The 27,865-nt window shown below is 41.1% G+C and overlaps 1 long non-coding RNA gene across 1 annotated transcript; it reads left to right on the forward strand.

The window, feature by feature from the left end:
* The first annotated feature begins 16,390 nt into the window (after positions 1–16,390).
* On the forward strand, positions 16,391–23,197 carry LOC142748157 (uncharacterized). The gene is made up of 4 exons (XR_012882158.1): positions 16,391–16,600; positions 20,519–20,543; positions 21,364–21,520; positions 23,106–23,197. It is a non-coding gene; the product is annotated as an uncharacterized LOC142748157 (long non-coding RNA).
* Positions 23,198–27,865: the final 4,668 nt, after the last annotated feature.

A 27,865-nucleotide genomic window follows, 5' to 3' on the forward strand; every position in this document is an offset into this window, starting at 1 on the left:
TCGCGTACCCGAACATTTTTTACCGGTTTCGGTCAAAACGAGTTTGGCCGAACCCGGTGAAGTTCGGTGCGCTCATCTCGAATTTGACACTCCGTTTGGATGTTTGTAAACAGAAAAGCACGTGGTGCTTTTCTGTTTACATTCAGGAGTTTGACAGCTCTTGCGCGAATCACGCAGTTCGCACGGAAGTGCTTCCGTGCGGCATGCGTGGTTTTCACGCACCCATTGACTTCAATGGGTGCGTGAGTGCGCGAAAAACGCACGATTATAGAACATGTCGTGAGTTTTTTTCTGCGCACACGCGCTGAGCGCAATTCACGCATCGTCTAAACTGCCCCATTGACTAATATAGGTGCGTACGACATGCGTGCAAAGCACGCGCGTCGCACGCGCGTATATTACGTTCGTGTAAATGAGGCCTTAAACATATTCCATCAAACTTAATTTCATTCCTGCATTGCCATCCTTTCATCAAAACAGAAGTAGATAAAAAAGGAGAAGACAATATGCTGATATTTTATTTGTTGTAAATGTTGACTGCATTATTTGTAATAAATTATACCCTACAGCTGCTTGAATTAAAAAGAATTAGAAAAGCATTTGCATACCTATGACATCAAGAAAATACCAGCTTGAAAAGACACGTATTTTAATGAAGTCATTACCCTTTATTTATTTTTATTATAAAGTTTAGAAAATTTTAATCAATAAAATTTTGTATGCAAATTAAGTAGTCAGAATTGAAATATGTAAATAAAAATGATTTTAATATCAGCAATATATTATCCTTCATAGCTGTGTACATTACATTTAAATATTTAGAAACATTTATTAATTCCCATATTTTATTCGAGCTGAATAAAGATAGATAAATATGAAATTCAGATATCAATCAGGTATATAATGTTGTAATTTATATTGAGTACTATGGTATTGAGCAAATAATACAAAATAACTATATATACTATTGCATTATCAGAAATGTCCTAATTTAATATTTCCATCTGGAGCAATTCCCATAAAACAGCAGAACACTGACAGGGGAATCTAATTTCTAGGGTGCAATTCATACCATGTCTATATGGTGCATGGTCAACTTGTACCCAGGAAAATCTCCTAACGAGAGAGTCTTTTGGCATATGTATAGCACATGCCCATCTGGGTCCCACACAGCACCAACTGTAAAGCATAGTTGACTGCGCTTTTTAATATAACTGTATATAAACTGCAGTATAGGGTGTTTTTTTCTCGATGGTAGTCACATTTAACTGTATAGGCAAATGTTTTTCATAAAAACGTAATCACTGAACGCGGAGTCAATTTAGCCTTCATTTCCTAACAATGTTCACAGAATATAGGCTGCTGTAAGTGGTGCCTGCTTGGATTTAGTAAGAATTCTCCCCCTCCTCCTTCATTGCTCTTGAGTAATTCTGATAATATTACACCAGGGCAACTAAAGAGAATGCAACTTCTTAAGAAAAAGTTAAATGGGAATCTCTGGCATGAAAAACAAAAACAAAACACTGTCCTTTTTATTAACAACCCCTACCCATATGCCTTTTAGAGAGTGTGGTTACTCAGGACTCCCTTCTATAAGCTACATCAGAAAACCACAACAAAAAGGCTGCTCTCCCTCTTGAGGACCTGGGTTGTCAGTACATTACACGAAAATAAGGCCTCACTGGCAGCTTCTCCTCGACTAAGGAGTTGTTCAAACTCAACAACCCCTCAAACAGCAACTCAAATATTTTGAGTCAGATTCTTTCCTTAGGGTAAGTCAACACAGGGCGGATATGCTGCTTAAAAGTACACAGCATATCCGTCCTGGAAGCCACACGAAATTCCGCCTGAAAAACTGCACCAAGAATTACTGCTAAAAAAAAGAAATACTTTTTTTTATGCTTACCCCGTTCTCCATTGTCATAGCAACGCGTCCCTCTGCTCTGAGTACAGTACGGCCTCCTGGGATGACGCTGCAGTCCATGTGACTGCTGCAGCCTTTGATTGGCATGAGTTGAAATGTCAACCCAGGAGGCCAAGTTGCATTCAGAACAGAGGATCACGTCGCTATGACAACACCCGGGGGTAAGTATGAACTGCCGCAAAAATTGCAACATTTGCCTATTTGTTGTGGGTTTTACTTCCCCATTGAATTCAATTGGAGAAACCCGCAACTGGAGAGCAGCGATTCCGCAGCATAATTTAACATGTTAAAAAAACACTGAAGGGTAATTGATGACCGGTTTGTGGGCTGATTTTTTCCGCAGTTGTTCAAATCTCATCCACTCTTTGCTACTGTAATGCACTGCGGATTTGCTGCAATTAAGTCAGTAGCGAAAAATCAACAGTGTTTACGATGTGTGTGTCACTGACTTTAAAGTGGTTTCGAACGAATGCGTCACTTTGCTACTAAACAGGATTTTCTTTGTCTTTTCTCTATTACTATTGTTGTGTTGCTATTGTGGGTGAATATCTGTGATAATACACATTTTTCAGTACATTTTTTTCTTCCAATACAACTTTTGATTTATTAACCATGTGTGCTCCCTTTACCCCTGCTGGGAATAAGAAAATACTTTACCTGAAATGTTGATGTTTTTTTTATAATCCACTGTGAAGTTTTAGCTACTAAATAATTGGAAGGATTTGTTACAACCATAAGTGATATTGATTTTGCACTGCAGTGTATATGTTTTAAGGGCCTAGAGCCGAGCCTGGAGCATCCGTACGCTGCAGATAAATAGCAGCAGAATCCTTTACTAATCTTAATCTCTTATTACTGACTGAATGCATTTTACTATCAAACAGCATGAGCACTGAGAACTGTTCTACGGCATGGAGGAAGCTGTGCAATGACCACAACAAGTGTATACATTTCTCTACTGTGAAATCGAATTTCTAAAGCAAAATCAGACATATCCTCTCGGAGTCTCTGCGACGTCATCTTGGATCATAATTAATCCTGACAGTGTTGAGTAGTGAAGATGGGACCCTTATGGTGAAAAATGTTTTACTTATGAATATGTAATTCTTGCGCAGCATTGTACTATATCCAGAGGACTGTTAAATCTTTCTATTAAAGGACCACTAAACCTAAAATTGAAACTGTCTCCTGCCATTTTCATAACATTTATAAATATACACTAGATGTAAATATTTGCATGGGATGACAGAAATTAAAATGCTTGACAATCTAATTCCCGTTTTTATGTATCTCATGACAGGCTTTTGTTCTCTGTTATTGGACTTTTCATGCAAATTGTAGATAAAGGTGGGTGACAGCATTACTCCTCAATGACAAGAAGCTGAAGTTATTGTTTGGAAAAATTTAATGGTTAACATAATACGGGGCCGAATATATGTCTCCCCTACACCTTACACTTGCGAACTTGGCAGTGCTTAGACAACTGTGAATATCTATAACCTAAAGAATTCTAATAGTGTATGGAAATCTCTGGTCAGGGATAGACTTTTAGCTAGAATTCTACTGCCAAGAGGGAAAGGAGAAGTGTGGTCTGATTTAGAACGTTATTGACGGTGAAAATTCAGAGGTATTTCAGCATTGCAATTACTTAACCCCTGGACTCCACACAGTCCTACTGAACCAAATAAGCTTCTATAATGATCTAAGTTCAGTGGAACCGCAGGGGTAGCAGATCTTGCAGCTGTAATATGAGGCTGTATTACAGCTTTTTCAAACCCGCCAGACTGAAATCTGGCAATATCTTGCACTGGGGTCCATGCCGAGTGGTCTATATGACTACTATTTATACATGACTACAGTCCGTGTAGTTTCTGATTATACATGTAAATGGTGAATAATAATGATGACATTCTTATATCAGTTGTTGGTGCGAACCTTTTTGTTATTGCTGTAGTTTGATACAGTAAATAATAAATATTCTATTTCTAAAAAAGTTAGCCAACTTCTGACAAGTGAAATGTTTGTTTGGTTAACATTAGTGGGAAACTCTAAAGTGAGACCCCACTGATGCTAACACTTCCAAGCTCTACTGGCACTTCTTTTTGGGACACAGAATCTTTGGCACATGTCTGGGTTGTAGAATCTAGTGATTAATTCATGGAAAAAGTTAATGTGTTAGGCTTCGTTCACATCTGCGTCAGGGCTCCGTTCTGACATTCCGTCTGAGATTTCCGTAAGAACGGAACCTTGACTGAAACAAACGGAAACCATAGGTTTCCATTTGCATCACCATTGCTTTCAATGGTGACGGATCCGGTGCAAATGGTTTCCGTTTGTATAGTTTGTGCAAGGTTTCCTTCGTTTTGACAGAAGAAATACCGTAGTCGAATACGGTAACCTATGGTTTCCGTTTGCTTCAGTCAGTGTTCCGTTCCGATGGAAAGCTCAGACGGAACGCCAGAACGGAGCCCTGACGCAGTTGTGAACAAAGCCTTAAAAAGTTTACCAACATATTTTTAACACAGTCATAGCTACATATACAAAACATTTTAATCTCTGTGTTTTAAAATGATCCAGTTGCTGACTGCCCATAGGATATAAATGTCCTAGTGGTACACACCTATCTCTGCAAGCACGTTCTAAAACGTCCTGAAGAGTTTCGTCCTCCACACCTCTCCCGTATATCACTTATTTTATTACACAATATCAAAGCCCTATATGTTCTGAGAAAAACAAGACCAAATACATATAGGTTTGCAGATGAATAGAACAACAGATGACTTTTAAATAGGCACATGGCTAAAACTGGAAAATATGCATGACAGAAAGGGGAGTAAAGCTTCTGGTCAGGAAGTGGTTCCATTTTTAATTTTTTTATTTTCATACTTCAGGTGAGCTGTAACAGGAACACATGATAAAGAAAAGCACTTCATACAGGTAATACATAAATGTAAATATAGTATCTGCTGTAATACATATCCCACAGAGAAAATACATAACTTCTACTTTTTGGTGTTCTTTGCAGGGGTGCAGAGGGAGCAGTTGCACCAGGTTCTTTGTGCCAGAGGGGGCTCATGGCTCATGGCCCCCTCTGGCACAAAGGAGAGAGACAATAGTATTTTTTGTAGGGGAGGGCATTGTCACAGATTTTGATTTTAGCCCATAAACTATAAGATACACCTCTGTTTCTTTGGATATTTAGGTCGTTCACTGCCCCGTCAGGTCCTGCACTAGGCATAAAATAGTGTATCAGGTTAATGCTATTTGTAAACTTCACAGCTGAAAAAAAACATGGTACGTGGTACAAAATGGCCACATCTGACTTCACAACACCAATAAGAGAATAAATATGTGATTAATTCTCCATAACGTACAATTTCTGCAAAGACGTTGATCACATGTACAGATGTGCCCTTCCTTAACTTGTCTCTAAACCCAATGTATCCCAAAAAAGTACAGTATGGTATGAGATGTTAAACAAACATGTAAAAAATACTATAAAGCAAAAAATCAGGATCCCCATGCTGATTGCTGGTAGTGGTAGAATTATCATGGTAGTATATTTCTTAATAAGGTAATAGGATCTCGCTGCTGGTGCGAGGACCTACCATTACAGTTAAAAGGGGAATCTGAGAAAAAATCTATTGAAGAGTACCCGAGACATGGTTGTGTGGTATATTAAAAAGATGCACACAAATTTTTTTCAAAACTATACTTATGTCAGTGTTGCATATCAGGTGTATATTGGCGTAGTACTGTAAAGTCTCTGCGAAGAGTCACCATGAGGTGGCGGTAGGAGTAATCAAACAAGTAGGCATGTTGTTTTTCTTTTTTTGTTATTTATTTGATTTATTAAAAAAGAAATAAAAATATATATATGCGTATATATGTATGTATATATATGTATGTATATATACATACATATGTATATATTTATAAATATATATATATACTGTATATTGTTTGTAGATGTATATATTGACATATATATATATAAAAATCAAACACATCTTAGATATACAAAGAAAACAGTAAAGAGGATCAGGTACTGGAAATTATTCAGCTATGTTGCCAGCTATACAATTTAGAATTTATAGCTGTTTTTGTCTCTTTTAGAATTTAATAAATGTGTTGCTTCCAAAATATCCTGCTTGCGAGAGTACTTTCTAGTGTATACATAATGATACCATGTATAGCCTTAAAGGTTACAGTACAGGCGGCACCCTATTCTAGATGAAAGCTATTGTCAATTGCTCTGTATGTGTCTCAATCAGCTCACTATCACTGAACTACAATAAAGTGAAAGGGGTTATTTTGGCCTAATTCAGGGCCTTCTTTTCAAGGATTGCTAGTAAGCTCTGAATGTCACAATCAAATATACGCCATCCCAAGCACCTTAGATGGGGTATGTAATATGATGAATGAATATAGATATATATATATATATATATATATATATATATATATATATATATATATATATGAGATACGTGATCTCCATAGGGACCAAGTAAATAGACAGAGAATTTCTTATGAAGCTAAGGACAAATTGTTAAATCTTGCCAAAAACAAAATGTAAGAGCGATATCTTAAATACAATCTACTCAGAATGCAGAGGCGTAGCTGGGTTCTCCAGCACCCAGGGCAAAGATTCAGTTTGGCGCCCACCCCCCAAACCACTTTTCCGACTTCTTCTTCTCCCTCGCCATATTTGCTTTCTCTACCAATCAATGGGATGTAATTTGTTTTTCCTCTTTTTTTCGAGCATAAAACCACTTGTAGATTTTACAAGCAATATAGTTATATAAAGTAGTTAACATAACAATTAATTAAAAGAAAATAAATAAAGAGGTCAGTGCCAGACTAAACAGATTGTATATCTGAGGCTAATGAGACTACATGGTGACATAATGAACAGCCCCCTGTAGGTAGTGCCACACACCTCCCCTTGTAGATAGTGCCACGAAACCCCCCTTCAGAAAGTGCCACACCTCCCCTTGTAGATAGTGCCACACATCCCCCTGTAGATAGTGCCACACACCCTCCTGTAGATAGCACTACACCCCTCCTCCCTGTACATAGCTCCATTGGGGCTTCCTAGAGGTGCCCCTGACGTCACTGTCCATATGTGGATAGTGAACTCAGGGGCTTCTCCAGGAGTGGAATCCCCAGGAAAAGCGTCGGCAACGCTTTGGCCGGGGAGTCATCTATACCTTCCAACTTTCAAGTATCACAAAGAGGGAGCACCGATGAGGCGCGCATAGCAACACAGTATAATGCCCTCTAGCTGCCTCCACACAGTATAATGCCCCCATAAAGTATAAAGCCTCATAGCTGTGACCATACAGCATAATGCCCCCATAGATGCACCTATACAGTATAATGCCCACACAAATTCTCCCATGCAGTATAATTCCCACACATATGCCCCTATACAGTACAATGCCCACACAGATGCCCCCATAAAGTATAATGCCAAAACAAATTCCACCATACAGCATACAAGTAGCCGTGTTGTTTTTCTTTTTTTGTTATTTATTTGATTTATTGAAAAATAAATAAAATTATATATATGTGTATAGCTGCTCCCATACAGCATAATACCCTCATACAGTATAATGCTCCATACAGCTTAATGCGCCCAAGGCTGCCCCCATACAGTATAATGCCCCTACAGCTTCCCCATAGAGTATAATGCCACCATAGTTGCCCAATACAGTATAATGCTGCCTTAGATGCCCCCATGCCGTACAATGCCCCCTTAGATGCCTCTAGTGTCAGTGCCCATGTAGATAGTGCCACAGTACCCACTGAGATAGTGCCCACAGACAGTACCCATGTAGCTAGCGCCAGTGTCTTCTGTAGATAGTGCCCCTATATAGTGCCACTGTGCCCATGTAGATAGTGCCACACCCCCATGTAGATAGCGCTACCCCCTCCCCCCTGTAGATTACGCCATTGAGACTCCTTCTAGGAGTGGAATGCTCAGCCAGAGCATAGGCCGGGGATTCCGCTCCTAGTTGATACTGTTCATTTATGTACAGAGAAGTCACTGATATTACTGTCCATATATGGACAGTGATGTCAGGGGCTGTTCCGGGAGCGGAATCCCCTGTCAGAGCGTCAGCAACGGGGATTCCGCTTCAGAGGAGCCACTGAAGTCACTGTCCTTATATGGACAGGGACGTCAAGGTCTTCCTTGGGCACAGCTCCCTCTGCTCCTCCACTCTTATCTAATACTTCAGCATTAATTTCAATTGTATCTGTGTCCTAAGGATGCAGATACAGTTGACTGCGGGACATACCCCTGGCCGTCAGGGACAGCGGGAAGTATGATTCCTCTTCTACAGGAGGGGTCCCTGACGCCACTGCCGATATATGGATCTGCACTTGAGGGGCCAATTCAAGCTTTTTTGCCACCTGAGGTAAAAACTTAAATGGCGCCTCTGTTGAATTTCAGAAAACGTTGGTGTGCACATACAAAAATGCAAAGACTACTGTGCAGTTTCACACTGTGCTGGGGTATATGTTTTTTTTTTTTGGAGCATTTGTAACTTGTGTCTATTTAAGGTATGTACACATGGACCAAATTTGCTGCAGAAAATTCTGCAGCAAATCCAACCCAGAATTCGCAGAGAAATCTGCCAGAAAATCTGCACCAAATCGTGCTGTGGAAACCAGTTGAGTGGTCTCTGTACAGCTGGCATCCTGTGATTGGTTGCAGCGGTCAAATGTGATGAAACATCATTACAGGATCCCAGCTGTACAGAGACAATCCAGAGGAACAGGGACATGTTGCCACAGGAGCACCAGAGAGGCGAGTATAGTCTTTTTTTTTTTTTTTAAACTATGAAAAAATACTGGGATATTTTTTGGGGACTTGACATTTGTTGCAGATTTAGACAGAGAGATATGAGATGATAGATAGATAGATAGATAGATAGATAGATAGATAGATAGATAGATAGATAGATAGATAGATAGATAGATAGATAGATAGATAGATAGATAGATAGATAGATAGACAGACAGAATACACACACATATATACACTTACCTTTTGTAGGTAGCTGGACTTTTCACACGCAGACAGTCTGGTCCAGTAGTTGGAGCCTCTTCATAGGTCAGCAGTGATGGTTGCCTGTAGTTCAGTAGTCAGGAGGAGGAGGGGAAGAGAGCCTGCAGATACAGTGCTGCCCCTAGAGGAGGTCAGGCAGAGTGCACACCAGGCTCTGTTATCAGTGCTTCAGCCGATATGACAGGAGGAGAGCCTGATGTGAACTTCCCTGACCTGCTCTCTGCCTGTCCTGTCTCTGCAGACTTCCTCACCCTCCCCCCTGCTTGTCCCCGACTGCTGACAGCTAATGATAGAACAGCTGGAGCAGAGAAGGGACATGCAGGGTGGAGAAACATGTCCTGCGTGATGCAGAAAGTGAGGTTTCCAGCACACTGGTCCAATGTTTACAGCGTGTGGATGGCCTCTCTTTTGCCGCTCCCACACAATGCTGAAGGCTGTCGCCAGAGACCAGCAGCTCATCCTGCCTCATGGTAGGTGCGGCCCTGTGCACCCGACCTGGCGCCCCCCTACCTTCTCTCTTAGTTGCGCCCGGGGCAAATGCCCCGCCTGCCCCCCCCCCCCTAGCTACGCCCCTGCAGAATGTATATAAACAGAGAAAGGCCTTGTCACCTGAGTCCTCTTATCCAGGATTAATTTTTTAGCCCTGGACTGGAAATTTGTTTCCCCACGCCCACTGTGAAGTACTGTCACGTACCAAGAACAGGACAAGAAAAAGGTGTCAAAAGATCTTACCCTATGATAGTAGGTCGACTTGGTATACAAAAAAAAATTGAGCAGATTGTGTTTAGCTGATGTAGAGATGAGCGAAACTATTCTTCCAAAACCGGATTTGGCCTGAAACGTAAAAAAAATGTGATTTTAGACTAAACCGAAAAGTTTGAAATTAGTTTTGGCTGAAACAAAAGTAAATGGCCACCGCCACGTGAAACATAAAGAAGCAGAGCAGGATAATCACATGATACCGAGGGCCAGACGGGCTAGCACATAATGCCTTGCATTCTGTCTCCGAGACAAATATGAGGGACTGTAGGTGTGAGGTCACTTCGATGTCATAGCCAATATATAAGGGCATAACCAGAATAGTGCCATTTTGTGGGGAAGAAAACAGACCAGACAGCATCATACTTGTGCTACTCTGCCAGCAGGGAAAGCTAACAAAAAAATCACAGAAATCAAATAAAATCCACAGACATAGACTCTCACAGACAGCAGCCATTTACACAGTCTGTGACTGTCACTGTCACTACTGCACATTCTGCAGTGCTGATGTGCTGCCACAGTGTGCCAAACAGGTTCATAGCAGTCATTTATTTACACATGCTGTCTGTGTCACTGACTGGACTGCATTAGATTCACTTAAAGTGCAGTACCATCTAAAACTGGTTTTTCTTTTGCGCCAAACCAGGTAATCATTGCATGCTATTAAGGCCCTGTTCACATCTGCGTTGGGTATTGCGTAGTTCTGGTCAGTCAGAGGAGCAGAACAAGGGAAAACCGGAAGCGACCACCTGGACACCACTGGCAGCCGACGGAACCCATTGACTTAAATCCGGTAATCTCTGCCGGAACTGCAGCGCAGGCCTCTGACGAAGCCTCCAACGCAGATGTGAACAGGGCCTTAGGTGTGTATTTTAAAAAACCTTACATTTGATTTTTTTCATTTAGTGAGGCAAATCAATTGCTTGCATAACATTGTTCACTCATGTCATTCAGGTGTGTATTTGAAATAAAATGTACAGTTGTATGTAGAGGGGGGCATGGATATTTCACAGCCAGCAGACAAGGCAGATCTCTTCCTCCTCCCCTGGCCTGTGTCCATAGGGTGCACGCCTGCTCGTCACAGTTCTTAAAGAGCCAGCGCGTGCAACAGGAATATTGCCCCAAGCTTATCCCAGCATACCCGGGACTTCTTAAGGAACTCTGCACACTTCCTCAGTGCCTGAGCAATGTTGTTGTTTCTAACCCAGTGTTAGTCTGCGAAGGCTCCATATCCTGTTCCCTGAAACCTGGGTCCGTGACTATCCTGTATCCCGAGGCCAGTGTTCTTGACTCCCAACTATACAGCACATGTTTGCTTCCAGTAATCCGGCACCAGCCTGCCATCAAGGTACTATCTACCAGTGACTCTCCATTTCCTGTCTGGCCAGAAGTTGCTCCATTACGACAGAGTAGTCCAGTGGTTCCACATCCCCAGCGGACATTACATCCATGAACGCATACACAGTCTGATAGAGTAAGTTAGCTATAAATGTCAATAGTTTGAATACCTCTTTAAAGATATACAGAAAGTGAGTATATATACATATACATATATATATTTATTTATTTATTTAAAGAATTGTATATGTGCCTGATGTCTAAAAAAAAATGTATTGCATTCTTAGGAAACATGAAACTGGGCATGGGGATATTCTCTACTCTACCTTGCAGAACGCTTCTAGTTCCGAAACACATTACATGGTCAAAAGTATGTGGACACCTCTCCAAGCTTTTGAAGCGGTACACAAAGCGGTAGACTATGCAAACTCACAGAGCGAGCGGGGCCTCTGAGTGCTGTAGCTCAAGGTGTGTGAAAATCATCTATCCTCTGTTGCCTCACTCACTACAGAGTTCCAAACTGCCTCTGGACATGACATCAGCACAAGAATGGGGCATTAAGAACATCATAAAATAAGTTTCCATGGTTGAGCAGCTGCATACAAGCGTAAGATCACCATGCACGATGCCAAGCATCGGCTGGAGTGGTATAAGGCTTGTCATCACTGGACTCTGGAGCAGTGCAAACAAGTTCTCTGGAGTGATGAATCATATTTCACTATCTGGCAGTCTGATGGACAAATCTTGGTTTGGCGGATGCCATGTAAACACTGCCTACCTGAATTCATAGTGTGTTCTGTAAAATATGGTGAAGCAAGGATATTGATCTGGGGCTGTATTTTAGTATTTGGGCTAGGCCCTTTTTTGCTTTTTGGCTTGTTAAGGGTTATGTTAATGTTACAGCATGCAAAAACATTTTAGACAATTGAATGCTTCAAACTTTTTGGTAATAGTTTGGTGAAGGCCCCTTTCTATTCCAGCATGACTGTGCCCCTGCACTCAAAGCGAGGTCCATAAAGACATAGTCTGACGAGTTTGGTGTGGAGGAACTCGATTTGCTTGCACAGAGCCCTGACCTGAAGCCCACGAAACACCATTCGAATTAGTTTGAATGCCTATTGCAAGCCAGACCTTCCTATCCCATTCTTTTGGCTAAAGAGTGGAGGCTTTTATAGCAGTTAAGGGGCTCAACTCCACATTAATGCCCAATAATTTTAAATTGGATGTCCAACAAGCTCATATACAGTTAGGTCCATAATTATTTGGACAGTGACACAAGTTTTGGCATTTTAGCTGTTTACCACAAAACATATTGAATATACAGTTATATAATCAATATGGGCTTAACGTGCCGACCCTAATTCACATCCTAATTTGAGGGAGGGTTTAGGAATTACAGCTCTTTAATATGTAGCTGCCTCTTTTTCAATGGACCAAAGGTAATTGGACAATTATTTCAAAAGCTATTTAAAGGACTGCATGGGCTATTCCTTGGTTAATTCATCAGCAATTAAGCATTTCGAAGCTGTTGCTGTGAACCCACAAAATGAGGTCAAAGGAGATCTCAATGCAAGTGAAACAGACCAGTGTTAGGCTTAAAAAAATTAAGAAATCCATCAGAGAGATAGCACAAATGTTAGGAGTGGCCAAATCAACAGTTTGGTACATTCTTGAAAAAAAAGAGCGCACTGGTGATCTCGTGAACTCCAAAAGGCCTGGACGTCCATGGAAGACAACAATGGTGGATGATTGCAGAATCCTTTACATGGTGAAGAAAAAAAAACCTTCACAACATCTACCTAAGTGAAGAACACTCTCCTGGAAGTAGGTGTATCAGTATATAAGTCTACCATAAAAAGAAGACTTCATGTCAGCAAATAAAGAGCTTTCACCACCAGGTGCAAACCATTAATCAGCCTCAAAAATTGAAAGGCCAGATTAGACTTTGCCAAACCACATCTAAAGAAGCCAGCCCAGTTCTGGAACAGCATTCTTTGGACAGATGAAACTAAGATCAACCTGTACCAGAATTATGGGAAGAAGAAAGTATGGAGAAGGCTTAGAATGGCTCATGATCCAAAGCACACCACATCCTCTGTAAAACATGGTGGAGGCAGTGTGATGGCATGGGCATGCATGGCTGCCAAAGGCGCTGGGTCACTAGTGTTTATTGATGATTGACTGAAGACAGAAGCAGCCGGATGAATTCTGAAGTGTTCAAATGGCTCTGAGGAAATCCCGTTGTAAATCCTGTTGTAAATGGGAATGGTGGCCACCTTGAGGATAAAAAATACATATTGTTAAAAAACGCAAGTGTGAATACAACCGAGCGATTGTTCAGAATTAATTTTCTATCCCTATGCTTAGGGAGAATATATGTATATAAATAATACTTATTACAGAAGGGATTTAATTAACATATAGAAGGTATTTTAAGTCACATGCTATCTTTTCCTGGCCAGGAGATTTTTTTTAAAACTTTGTATGTATATATTTATATATCCGAAAATATTCGGAGGTTAAAATAAAAACAATTTTTTCATAAATTTCCATTTTACCTAAGAGTGCCTTGATATATTTCTGGATTATCTTTTCTTTTGTTCTATATATCTCTTTCAGAAATGGCACCGTGCTATATGTATACTGCATTTTTGGGTATGTTTATTGGGTATGGTTTAGCCATAACCAGTTTCTTTTTTATTCAGGGATATACTTTCTGCTCAGATTCAACCAAATGCAGCAAGTTGATTGGACGTCGCTTCACAGTACAGATGGACAATGACCAAAAACATACTGCAAAAGCAACCCAGGAGTTTTTAACCCCTTAGTGACCAAGCTTGTTTGGACCTTAATGACCATGCCAAATTTGTCAAATCTGGTATGTGTGACTCTATCAGAGAATAACTCTGTGAAAGTTTTGAATATCCAAGTAATTCTGACATTGTTTTTTCGTCACATGTTGTACTTTATTTTAGTGGTAAAAGTAGACTGATACGATTTGCGGAAATAACTTAAAAAATAGAAAAATTGAAGAAATTTTGTCAAAATTATCATTTTTCCCTATTTTTAACTGCAATATGTCACATATGTACACACATACTGTACAATTTTTTTATTAAATATATATTTCCATCTCTTTACTCTATTTTGACAGCACTTTTGAAAAAAAAAATTAATTTTTGAGCAATTTAGAAGACTTACAAGTTAAGTAATAATTTTATAAATTTTGTAGTACATTTTATTTTCCTGCACCAAGCCAGGTTTTCATAGGCTCATAGGTGTCAGAATGGTGGAAACCCCCACAAGTGACCCCATTTTGAAAACTAGACCCCTTAAGGTATTTATTAAGGGGTGTTGTAAGTATTTTGACCCCACAGTTTTTTTGTAAGAATTCATGCAAAGCAGGCATAAAAAAATATAATTTAACTTTTTTCATAAAAGTATCACTTTGAAGACCGATTTCTTTGTAAAGCGACCATGAGAATAAAGAAACACACCCAAAAATCTATCACCCTGTTTCTCCTGTTTTCAAAAATGCCCCCATTGTGACCCTAATGCGTTGCCTGGACACACGACAGGGCCCGAAAGGAAGGGAGCACCCGGAGGCTTTTAGGACTCATATTTTGCTTGAAAATGTTTTAGGCCCCACTGTACATTTGGAGAGGTTTTGAACTACCAGAACGATAGAAACTCTCCATAAACGACGCCATTTAGAAAACTAGACCCCTTAAGGTATTTAACTAGGGGTGTAGTGAGTATTTTGACCCCACAGTTTTTTGCTAAATTTAATGCATAGCAGGTGAAAAAAAATAAAAAATCACTTTTTTCATAAAAGTATCACTTTGAAGACCGATTTATGTGTAAAGCGAGCATAAGAATGAAGAAACACACCCCAAAATCTATCACCCTGTTGCTCCTGTTTTCAAAAATGCCCCCATTGTGACTCTAATGCATTGCCTGGATACACAGCAGGGCTTGAAAGGAAGGGAGCACCCAGAGGCTTTCAGGACTCATATTTTGCTTGAAAATGTTTTAGGCCCCACTGTATATTTGGAGAGGTTTTGAACTACCAGAACGATAGAAACTCCCCATAAACGACCCCATTTAGAAAACTAGACCCCTTAAGGTATTTATCTAGGGGTGTAGTGAGTATTTTGACCCCACAGTTTTTTGCTAAATTTAATGCATAGCAGGTGAAAAAAAATAAAAAAACACTTTTTTCATAAAAGTATCACTTTGAAGACCGATTTCTGTGTAAAGCGACCATAAGAATGAAGAAACACACCCCAAAATCTATCACCCTGTTTCTCCTGTTTTCAAAAATGCCCCCATTGTGACCCTAATGTGTTGCCTGGACACACAGCAGGGCCCGAAAGAAAGGGAGCACCCGGAGGCTTTCAGGACTCCTATTTTGCTTGAAAATGTTTTAGGCCCCACTGTACATTTGGAGAGGTTTTGAACTACCAGAACGATAGAAACTCCCCATAAACTACCCCATTTAGAAAACTAGACCCCTTAAGGTATTTATCTAGGGGTGTAGTGAGTATTTTGACCCCACAGTTTTTTGCTAAATTTAATGCATAGCTGGTGAAATTAAAAAAAAACAACACTTTTTATATAAAAGTATCACTTTGAAGACCGATTTCTTTGTAAAGCGAACATGAAAATGAAGAAACACACCCCAAAATCTATCACCCCGTTTCTCCTGTTTTCAAAAATACTCTCATTGTTGCCCCAATCTGCTTATTAGACGTGTGGCTGGGCCAAAAAGAGAGGGAGCACCCTTTGGCTTTCAGGGCACAATTGAATAAATTCTAGGCCCCATATCATGCATTTAGAGGCATTGAGCTGCCTGAACAAAAAAAAAAAACACGCAGAAATGACCCCATTTTAAAAACTAAACCCCTAAAGTTATTCATGTAGTGGTGTAGTGGGCATGCGGACCAAAATTTTTTTAAAGGAGGAAATAATGGGTATCATTTCAGACACTATGGGTATATAATGTTTTCTTCAAGCTTTTATTACGTTTCCACATGAAATAGAGGAGACGTGGTAGAAGGTTATTTTGCTAGAAATATGCCACATTAATAAATTTGTGCGGCATACAGAAGAGAAGTGAAGCCGTGTATTCATAACGGATACATGTTGCTATAGACGTATTTGCCTGTACTTATGACTATGTCTTGCTGAAGAAGCAGTTGGTGCCATTATGATGTCATTGTGGACAGAATTCTGTCCTAATATAAAATCAGTCAGAGAGGAAAAAATAAACTGTACTGGAGTGATGGGCAATATCTTCAAACAAATGGAGGAAAATGTATCCAACTATGTTGCAAACTCGAGTCTGTTCACTAGATAGAAGAACACCTGCAGGGCTGTCAAGACAAGGTTTTTTTTTTTCAGTGACTGGTTGTACAACGTCTCTTTAGCTCCATCAATCCTTATGAGGGACGAATGTGCCAAGTGACGCGGTACACCATAACAGGCCCCTGCCCGGCAAGGTAGGAACCGCTATGTGCACAAAACAACCAATCACCTACAGAATATATAAAAGGACAGTGTCCAAAACCATCTATAGGAACAGTAAAGGATCACTAATCCCCAAAATGATGTCAGTATTTCCAGAAGAACCGTAACAAAGCCCATGGTGTATTGATAAGGAACAGCTCAATTATTAGAGATCCTCCAAATAAAAAAAAAGATCATGCCCGTATCACGGTACAGAATTAGGAATGTAACAGCTGTATGTGGCAGGACATAGTCATAAGAACAGTCAAAATAAAAAAATTGTGGATGTGGGATTTTGTACTGGACAATTAATTCCAGCACTTGATCACCCACAAATAAATAAAAAAAATCATAAGGCGTAAAATTAGTTTCACGGTCTGAAAAAAATGTGCTCTACAACCTCTCCCACAAGAAATAATCCCTACTTGGAAAGCCCACGAACTAAAAAGAAAATATAAAGAAATTGACTCCCTAAAAAGGCCCCCAACCCATATTTTTTTTGTGTTAAATTCTAGTAATTTGCAACCGTGTGAAAGGTTTCGAAACAGGGGTAGTTACAAAGGGCTGTTTTTGATGGACACATGGGGCAATAAAAGCGGGTATCCCTCCTCCTGCCATGCTTGCTACATACCCAACACCTTTTTTGGGGATATTTTTGGGTCTCAGTGGAGGGAATAGGGTGTAAAAAGTGGCGCTCTGAAAGCGTGCGCACATCCTCAGATTCGCAGGATTGTGCCGGTATAGTGGACTCAAAAAGGAGATGCTCAATGACCTTCTCCTGAAATTGAAGGAAAGTGAGCGTTCCTTGGGCTTTTTTGAAAATAACAAAACTGTTATAGGTAGCAACCTGGATGAGGTAGATTGCTACCTTTTTGTACCAGGCCTTATTTTTGCGCTTCACCAAGTAAGGCTGAAGCACCTGGTCGGAAAGGTCTACACCCCCCATAAATTTGTTGTAGTCTGTTACACAGACAGGTTTCTGCTTTGCAGTGGTAGCCCCCCTCTCCGTAATTGCCACAGTGGTGTCCGTGTGTACGGTGGACAGCATGTAGACATCCTTCTTGTCGGCCCACTTCACTGCAAGCAATTCCTGACTTGCAAGGGCCATGGATGTTTCTTTTCCCAAACGCCTGGACACCAACTGTTGTGGGAGTCCCACTCTGTTCTTCCGTACTGTCCCACAGGCCCCTGTATTTGCAGCATGGAGGGCTTTATAAAGGGCAACGCTGGTATAAAAATTGTCTGTATAGACGTGGTACCCCTTGTGCAGAAATGGCTCCATTAGGTTCCACACAATTTTGCCAGAGGTGCCAATAGTTTCTGGGCAGCCTGGGGTATAAATTTGGCAGTCCCTGCCTTCATAGATTTTGAAACCGCAGGTGTAACCCGTTGTGCTCTCGCACACTTTGTACAATTTCACCCCATATCTGGCTCGTTTGGAAGGGATGAATTGACAAAAGGAAAGACGCCCTTTGAAGCTCATGAGTGATTCATCTACTGACAAATTTTTGTCAGGGGTGTACAACTTTAGAAATAAATCACTTAGAAGGGTGATTAATGGCCTTAATTTATTAAGCCGATCATAAGCTGGGTCACTTCTTGGGGGGACTTGGGAATTGTCAGTAAAATGCATGAATCGCATTAGGGCCTCATAGCGGTTTCTGGACATCACTGCTGCAAATACAGGGGTAGCGTGGACAGCATTACAAGTCCAGTAGGACCGGACAGAGGGTTTTTTAACCAAACCCATATTGAGGGTAATGCCTAAAAATTTTTTTATTTCTGGGACACTTGTGGGGCTCCACATTCTGGAGTACATAGACGCAGGCTTTTGTAGAACAAACTGCCTAGCATACAGATTAGTCTGCTGGACTATCAAGTCTAGGACCGTATCACATATAAATAAATTAAAAAAATTATAGGGGGTAAAATTTTGGACGTCGACACTAATTCCTGGGGTCGCTTCAAATTGGGGTACTTGGGGGGAAAATGATAGTGCAGGATCCCACATCACGGGAGGGACTGCAACACTCGGCCCTGCACTTGACACCTGACACCCTACAGCGACTGACGTATCCACCACCATAGGACTATGGGGTTCAGCGGTGGAATTAGAATCGTCACTGTCACTGTCTGGAACAAATTCTGAAGCGGTGTCTGTTTCGCTTTCAGAAGTGTCGGAACATAGCAAGGCGTAGGCTTGCTCCGCGCTGTACATACGCTGAGACATATTTATAGATGTGTATGTATATATATATATATATATATATATATATATATATATGCCCTATAAGTCCTAACCCTAAAGTAAACCTAAAATCCTAAAAACGACACAAATTATTATTATTTTTTTTTATATATATATTTTTTTTATATATATATATTTTTTTTTATATAACAGACGTAAAATTAATTCTAAACGGCCCTAAACACGAACGCTAAACTAGCCCTAACCCTAAAGTAACGCTAAACTAACGCTAAACTAGCACTAACGCTAAACTAGAACTAACGGTAAACTAGCACTAACGCTAAACTAGCGCTGACGCTAATCTAGCGCTGACGCTAATATAGATTTGATATATTATATATATATATATATATGTGTGTATAAGAACTATGATTTTTTATCACTTTCTTTCTTCACAGCACAGGACTTAGACTGATTTCTCTCTCCTCTCAGAACAACTACAATGGGAGGAGAGAGAAACACAGCCCATGTCCTGGCTGTGTTTTGAAAATAACTGTCAGTGATCTCTGTGATAGGTTTTATCACAGAGATCACCTGATCAGGGACCAGTCACAACGGTCCCTGATTGTTGCTGTGCCAGATGACGACACAGGTAAGACATGCAAAGCGCACTCGGGCGCCATTTTGGGGGGGGAATCGGACCGTGGGGGGGGGGATCGGACCGGGGGGGGGGAATCGGACATGAAGGGGAATCGGACGGGGGGGGATCGGACGTGGGAGGGGGGGGGGGCGCACTATTTACCCGTTCTCTCTCCTCTCTAAGGAGTTATTCCATGAGAGGAGAGAGAAATGGCGATTATCTGCCGGTTTAGCGTGAACGCCGTGAAATAGCGATTCACGGCGATCACGTGACCAGAGACCACTCGTTATGGTCTCTGGTCATTGCCTCCGGTAGCTGAGAGAACGGAGCCCCGATCTTTAATTTCGGCGCTACTTTAGGCTAATGCGATCACGTTAAAAGGCGTCGCATTAGCCTAAAGCCCATTAGTGAGGAACGTAAAAAGGCGTACTGTTGGTCACTAAGGGGTTAAAGGCAAAGAAGTGGAATATTCTGCAATGGCCAAGTCAATCACCAGATCTCAACCCGATCGAGTGCATTTCACTTGCTTAAGACAAAACTTAAGGCAGAAAGACCCACAAACAAGCAACAACTGAAGACGGCTGCAGTAAAGGCCTGGCAAAGCATCACAAAGGAGGAAACCCAGCGTTTGGTGATGTCCATGGGTTCCAGACTTCAGACAGTCATTGCCTGCAAAGGATTCTCTACAAAGTATTTAAAAAAAAAATATTATTTATGGTAATATTAATTTCTCCAATTGAGTCCCGGAAATGAGAAGGCTATGTAGAAAAATGGTTGCAATTCCTAAATGTTTCACAGGATATTTTTGTTCAACCCTCCAATTGCATCTGCTTAATTTCAAATCCAATGTTGTGGCATGCAGAGCCCAAATCATAAAGATTGTGTCACTGTCCAAATCATTCCGGACCTAACTGTAGGTGTAATGGTCATGTGCCACATGCTTTGGGTCATATAGTGTTTTCTTTGGTTGCCTTCCATGCAACTTCGATTCAGTAGAAATGTGAGAGGTCTGAGTATTGCAGCTGTATTACAGAAACTAAAATGTGGCATTTCGATTTTCATGGCCTTCTCTTTCTCTTTTAGACAAAACCAGGAGTAGAACCTAAAGGTAGGATCAGAGATCAGCATGGGCACTGTGACAGATCTGCAGCTATGCAGCCCCAAAAGCAGCAAGCTGCGATGCACTGTGTGTACTGATACCTTTGTATCATAGCCCGCATTTTTCAGAAATTTGTGCTACATTAGCTATTCTATTGGATCGTACCAGACGGGTTAGTGTACGCCCCTTACGTGCATCAATGAGACTTCGGCAACCCATGACTGGGACACCATTTCACTGCTTCTTCTTTCTTGGACCACTTTTAGTAGGTACTAACCATTGCATACAGGGAACACCCCAGAAGATGCCCTAACCCACTCATCTATACATCACAATATGACTTTACTGGCTGCATAATATATCACACCCCTCGATAGGTGCCATTGTAACAAGATAATCAATGTTATATTCCCATCACCTGCCAATGGTTTTAATATTATGGCCGATCAGTGTACTTGTATATATATATATATATATATATATATATATATATATATATATATGTATATCCTCTCCAATTCTCAAGAATGTTTTCTGTTATTGCCATCTCACAGTCAAATGCTATATTGAAGAGCTTCTTAATGAATATAAAACAAGTATTTCCCACTAATTTCATATTTATGAGTGTGTAGTATTTTTAGGCATCCTCTATTCAAAAATCCCAACACAATCATTGCATCATATTTTGTGAATTTAATATTTATTGGCTTGAAAAATCACTTGAACTTTCATGTATTTATTCTTTTTTTAGATATTTAACAGCAGTGACCTCAAAGGTGTTTGTTAATCATAAATTTTATCCTACTTGACATATTTTTAATTGAACCAGAACTTACAGGGGATCTTGGATGATATGAAAAGCGATGTGTGATGTCACTTTCTCTACTGGCTGGCAAAGTTCTGGAAAGTTCAATTATAGGAGAGAAGAAAAAAGAACAAAATCTTGAAAAATACGCAATTTTGATGCTCAAAAATACACATAACATGTAAGACTACAAAATAATTTCATAGTAAATTGCAGTAATTTCATGTCTTTCCCTTCAAAAACTGTAGGTCATTTGACTTTCTTTGAAATCGGTCCTAGAATATGTATGTATTTGCACTAATGCAGTATTTTTTAAAATATTTTTTTTAACTTTGAACACAGGGTAGTATAAAAATGTTAAACTACATGAAGGTCAGCAGGTAATAATTGGTCATAGCAGTTTTAGAAAACGATGAATTATGCAGTAGATAGATTTAATAAATAAGTACAGATGCTGTGTGTCCAATATTTGAGGGCTGCGTTAGTAGGTGTCCATAGTAGCTTTTTTTTTTTCAGTATGTCTTTTAATGACTGTTAGTTGATGCAAGACGGAAATATGACATGTATTTGTCAGATTAAGGCTTCGTTCACATCTGCGATGGGGTCCTGTTCTGACGTTCCGTCTGAGGTTTCCGTCAGAATGGGACCCTAAACAGACACTAACCGACAGGAACGGAAACCAGAGGTTTCCGTTTCCATCACCTTTGATTTCAATGGTGACAGATCCAGTGCCCGTGGTTTCCGTTTGTCTCTGTTGTGCCCTGGACCCGTTATTTTGCCGGAAGCAATAGTGTAGTCGACTACGCTATTGCTTCCGGCAAAATGACTGATCCGGTGCACAAAAGAGACAAACTGAAACCACGGGCACCGGATCCATCACCATTGAAATCAATGGTGATAGAAACGGAAACCTCTGGTTTCCGTTCCTGTCAGTTTGTGTCTGTTCAGGGTCCCGTTCTGACAAAAAGCTCAGACGGAACGTCAGAATGGGACACCACGCAAATGTGAACAGAGCCTAACTTATGATATCTCAAAGTGTTATCGGTGGACTGAATAAGAAAACCTACCACAAAAGGTGCACTTTTTGTATATAATATTTATATTATGTGTATACATTGGTTTTTAACAAAGAAATAAATAGACAGACAGATAAACAGTCACATAGACAGATCTCTCATCATTGTTTGTTTATTTGTTTTTGATATTTGTAATTTTACTTGTTCGTTACGTCCCCTGTGTAAAGCGCTGAGGAATATGGGTGTTAGTGCTGTATAAATAAAGATTATATTATTATTAGTAATATTGTTAGTATTAGATAGAAATAAGATAGACAGATAGCACTGACATTTCAAAGGGTGAGCATCTGTTAGTTTACTATTTTATACCCTCACCTGCCCTCTTGCAAAAGGACAAACATATAGATAGATAGATAGATAGATAGATAGATAGATAGATAGATAGATAGATAGATAGATAGATAGATAGATAGATAGATAGATAGATAGATAGATAGATAGATAGATAGATAGATAGATAGATAGATAGATAGATAGATAGATAGATGATAGAGGAAAAGTTGGAGGAGGGTCTTATCTTGAAAATTCCCAAAGATATCACACATTAAGAGATTATTTTACCTTAGAGATCCCATTAATTCCTATTTCTAAAGTTGTATTAGGGATTCGCTTAAACAGAAATGAAGTGTAATATGCAAATAGTTCTAATTGGACCGCTAATAGAGCATGTCTCTGTTGTTTTTTTTGCAGGGAGTTTTATGCCTATGTAATCAGTGCAGACAGCCGTTAAGTAAATGAAGAAGCAACTAACAATGTCAGAAAAAAGACCGGGCGGTTCCAGCTGACACTACCCTAATCTTCCAGGACCCATTAAATGGCAGTTTCAACGCATTACCTACCATAACATCCTTGAATATCAGTGATTTTATTTGCAGCATCAAACATTCCATTTCACGCCCCATTAAGAGTGGGAGCCTGAGCTTTTTGACGCAGCTAAACATTTTACTAACTACCTGGACTAAGTAACCAATTAACTTTTGGAGACAATACGGCCAATTAAGCGCAAAAAGGTAAGGCCGTCATCCCCCACTAAAACTGAATTTTCAATTTTTTTCCTCTCTTTTCTTTACCATGGTGGTGTCTCACTTGAACAGCCAATACAATCGTAAACCTCATTAACCCCTTCAATGAAGGATAATGGTAAAGTTCAGAGGATCTCCTTTTGAAGTAATGTGACTGCATAAAGAGGCCCTTGAGGGCCACTTATTCACCTAACTGCTCCCTTTCACAGATTGCTAACTAATAACGAGATTGGCATGTTACAGTAAATAGGACACTAAGCTGTCATATTGTAATAGTTATAGTGTTATTGTTTTGTGGGATGTATATAAAGAAAAATGCTTCAAGTGATATTATCACCACATATACAGTAATAAAAATCACGTCTGGCAGACATGTATTATCTGTGGACAATTTAATGTACCAGCCACATAGTCCTAACATAAACTTATCAGCTGTTTGTGCATGATCAACAATAAGATGATGAGGTGGGGAAATTAAGTATATAAAGGATTCTGGAGTTCAATGAAAATACTAAGTGTCACGGCTGTAGGGTATGTGGATCGACTGGGCCGCTCCACCATAGCGGAGTAGCAGCTGGTCAAATGAGAGTCAATAATAGTCTCTAGGACAAGAGTACCTGGGTAGATGACTTGTGCCGGATGATCGGAAGCCGGCTTGTGCTGGATAATCGGAAGCAGCCTTGTGCTGGATGATCAGAAGGAAGCTTGTGCCGGACTATCGGAAGCTGGCTTGTGCTGGATAACTGAACTTGTCTCGGATACAGGACACCGGAACTGTATTTGTCATGGACTCTGGACTTGGCACGAACAACGGACATGGATACTGGAGTCCACACGGCACCGGACACGGATACAGAAGTCATCTCAGACACTTGATTTGACATGGACACCGGACACTTGACTTTGCATGCACACTGGACACTTGACTTGGCATGGACACCGGACACTTGACTTGGCACGGACACTTGACTTGACATGGACACTGGACACTTGACTTGGCATGGACACTGGACATTTGACTTGACACCGAACACGATACAGGACACAAAATAACGCTAGGGAACCTTTGCAGACCAACACACGGTTAGATACAATATTGCTCAGGCAATGTGAAAGTGGCAGGGTTCTTCTTAAAGTCCCGGGTGCGCTGACATTGGTCAGGCACAAAGTTCTTGGTGCGCATTCTGGCCCTTTAAGACGGGACAAGCGCGCTCACCCTTCGAGCATCAGCAATAGGAGAGCGCAGTGTGCGCCGGTATCTATGAGGAAAGGATAGTGTCGCCAGGTTTCAGACTCCTGTGGTCGCGGCTGCTGGTAAGTTAGAACTGCCGGCGGTCAGCGACCGCGGGCATTACAGTACCCCCCCTTACGCCCCCTCTTCTTAGGTCCAGAGCGTAGGAGGAACTTCTTGATGACAGCTGGGGCATGCACATTCTCTTCAGGCTCCCAGGACCTCTCCTCAGGATCAAATCCATCAGGTAGAAGGTTTTCCCTCCTACCTTCTTGAAGTCCATGATCTCCTTGACCTCGAAGACATCAGAAGAGCCACTAAGAGCAATTGCAGAGCCAGGAGATTTACTGTATTGCTTTAGGACAACAGGCTTCTGGAGGGACACATGGAAGGAATTGGGAATCTTGAGATTAGGGGGAAGCCATAACTTGTAAGACACAGGGTTGATTTGTTGCAGAACTTCAAAGGGACCGAGAAATCTGGGAGCGCATTTGTAGGAGGGAATTTTCAGATGAATATATTTAGAAGACAACCAGACTTTGACTGCGGGAAGAAACTGAGGAGGAAGTCTTCTCTTCTTATCGCCATATTTTTTCATGCGATTCACTGCCTGCAGGATCGCGGACTTGGTCTGCTGCCAGACCTGAAGAAAGTTTCCGAAAGAAGAATTAGCTGCAGGCACTTGAGATGTAGCCGGTACACAAAGAACAACACATGGATGTTGGCTGTAAACAATAAAAAATGGAGAAGAAGCAGTATACTCACTCGTGTGATTATTGTAAGAAAATTAGGCCCTTGGAACAAGATGCACCCAATTGTTATGTTGAACAGATATAAAATTACGAAGATTATTCATATATATTAATTATATTGTTTCTAGAGACTTTCCGTATTGTTTTTGAGAAAGCGGGCTGAATGGCTTCTGCAGCTGCCTCTCTACTGACTCTCACCCAATGGGAATCAACAGTAGGGGAGTACGCCATCCACTTCCATATGTTGGCAGCAGCACTGGCTTGGAATAACGAAGCCATGGTGGCAACTTTCTAGCAGGGACTAGCCTCTCATATAAAAGATGAGCTGTCGGCTCGTGTACTCCCATCTACCTTGGAGCACTTAACTCCTGGCTACCCAGATTCATATGAGGATCCAAGAACACACCCAGGAGATTCGCAGGGAGAAGAGGTATTTTCGACTGGCACCTAAATTTCAAAGACCCTTTCTACCCTCTCCTCTTGTCCCCTGGAGGAGCTTATGCAAGAGAACAGACTCAAACTGCACGACCAGGAGCAGCGGCGCAGATTTTCTGCTGGCTTGTGTCTGTACTGTGGTCACAAGGGTCATTTCGTGCATCAATACCCACAGAACCCGGGAAAATCCAGCACTTAGGGTTGATAGGAGAGACAATCTTACATGGATCTACGTCGACTACTAAAGTCTCTACCAGACTTTCTATTCCTGTGTCCATCTTCTCCGGTGAAGCTTCACACTCAGTTCCCGCTTATCTGGATTCTGGAGCGGCTGCAAACTTTATACAGCAGGACTTAGTAGACCGTCTCCACTTGGCCACAGTTCCTCTGGAGAAACCTTTGGCGGTTGCTTCTGTAGATGGACAACCTCTGCCGGACCCCATACTGTCTATCACCAAACCACTGAGACAGATAGGAGTCATCTATTTTGAGCTGATAGCTTTCTATGTCCTTTCCAAAGCTATTAAGCCCATCCTGCTGGGGTTGCCATGGCTTTGCCAACACGCTCCAGTCCTTGGTTGGAATTCCAGAGAGGTCCTCCAATGGGGACCCCGATGTCTTCACCGCTGTCTGCCTCAAGTTCATCACGTTCTTTCTCCACTGTTCCAAGAATTTGTGAATTATATCTTCCGTGATCTTCTGTATGTCTGTGTGGTGGTTTATCTGGACGACATCTTGAGCTACTCACCTGATCTGACGACCCATCGGAAGCATGTACGCCAAATCTTGTTGCAGTTATATACGCTAAATTAGAGAAGTCTGTATTTGAAAATAAAAATATTGCCTTTCCTGGGCTATATTATCTCTGATCGTGGTCTTCAAATGGATCTGGAAAAAGTGAAGTCCCTCTTGGAGTGGCCACGTCCTCAAGGTCTCCGAGCTATACAGAGATTTCTTGGATTTGCTAATTTCTATCGTCAGTTCATTCCAAATTTCTCGTCCCTTACTGCTCCGAACCCAGCTTTTACCAAGAAAGGTGTGAATGCAAAGGACTGGACCCCTGAGGCAGAGTCGGCATTCTCCAACCTCAAGAGCACCTTCTCTTCTACTTCTATACTTCATAATCCTGATGTGACTCAACAGATTTCCTTGTAGGTTGATGCCTCTTCCTCTGGAGCACTTCAGCTTCAAAAAAATTTCAAGGGTAAGGGTATGTGCACACGTAAACTGCATTTACGTCTGAAATTACGGAGCTGTTTTCAGGAGAAAACAGCTCCGTAATTTCAGACGTAATTGCTCGTCGCATTTTGCGAGGCGTCATTGACGGCCGTAATTTAGAGCTGTTCTTCATTAAATTCAATTAAAAACGGCTCAAATTACGTCCAAAGAAGTGTCCCGCACTTTTTTGACGAGGCAGTCATTTTACGCGTCGTCGTTTGACAGCTGTCAAACGACGACGCATAAATTACAGGTCGTCGGCACAGTACGTCGGCAAACCCATTCAAATGAATGGGCAGATGTTTGCCGACGTAATGGAGCCGTATTTGCAGGCGTAAATCGAGGCATAATACGTCTTGTTTACGCCTGAAAATAGGTCTTGTGAACCCAGCCTAAGGCAGTATCATGTGGATTCTTCTCCAAACTTTTCTTTCCTGCTGAGCGCAACTACTCTATTAGGGACCGAGAACTACTCGCAGTCAAGATGGCCTTGGAACAGTGGAGACACCTGCTAGAGGGGACTGCTCATCCCATCATCATCTTCATGGATCATAAGCATCTTACATATCTGCAATCTGCACAGCGACTGAATTCTCGTCAAGCCAGATGGTTGCTGTTTTTTGAATGATTTAGATTCCTTCTTAATTTCTGCCCGGCGGACAAAAACATTAAGGCCGATGACCAGTCCCGGTCATTCAAGACTGACGACTCTGAAGAAAGTTCCCAAAACACTATTGATCCTTGTAGGATTGTTGCTGTAAACCCCCTACATATCAGGGACAACCCCTCTGG

The sequence above is a fragment of the Rhinoderma darwinii genome, chromosome 3 (genome assembly GCF_050947455.1).
Source record: "Rhinoderma darwinii isolate aRhiDar2 chromosome 3, aRhiDar2.hap1, whole genome shotgun sequence".
In the NCBI taxonomy this organism is placed as follows: Eukaryota; Metazoa; Chordata; class Amphibia; order Anura; family Rhinodermatidae; genus Rhinoderma; species Rhinoderma darwinii.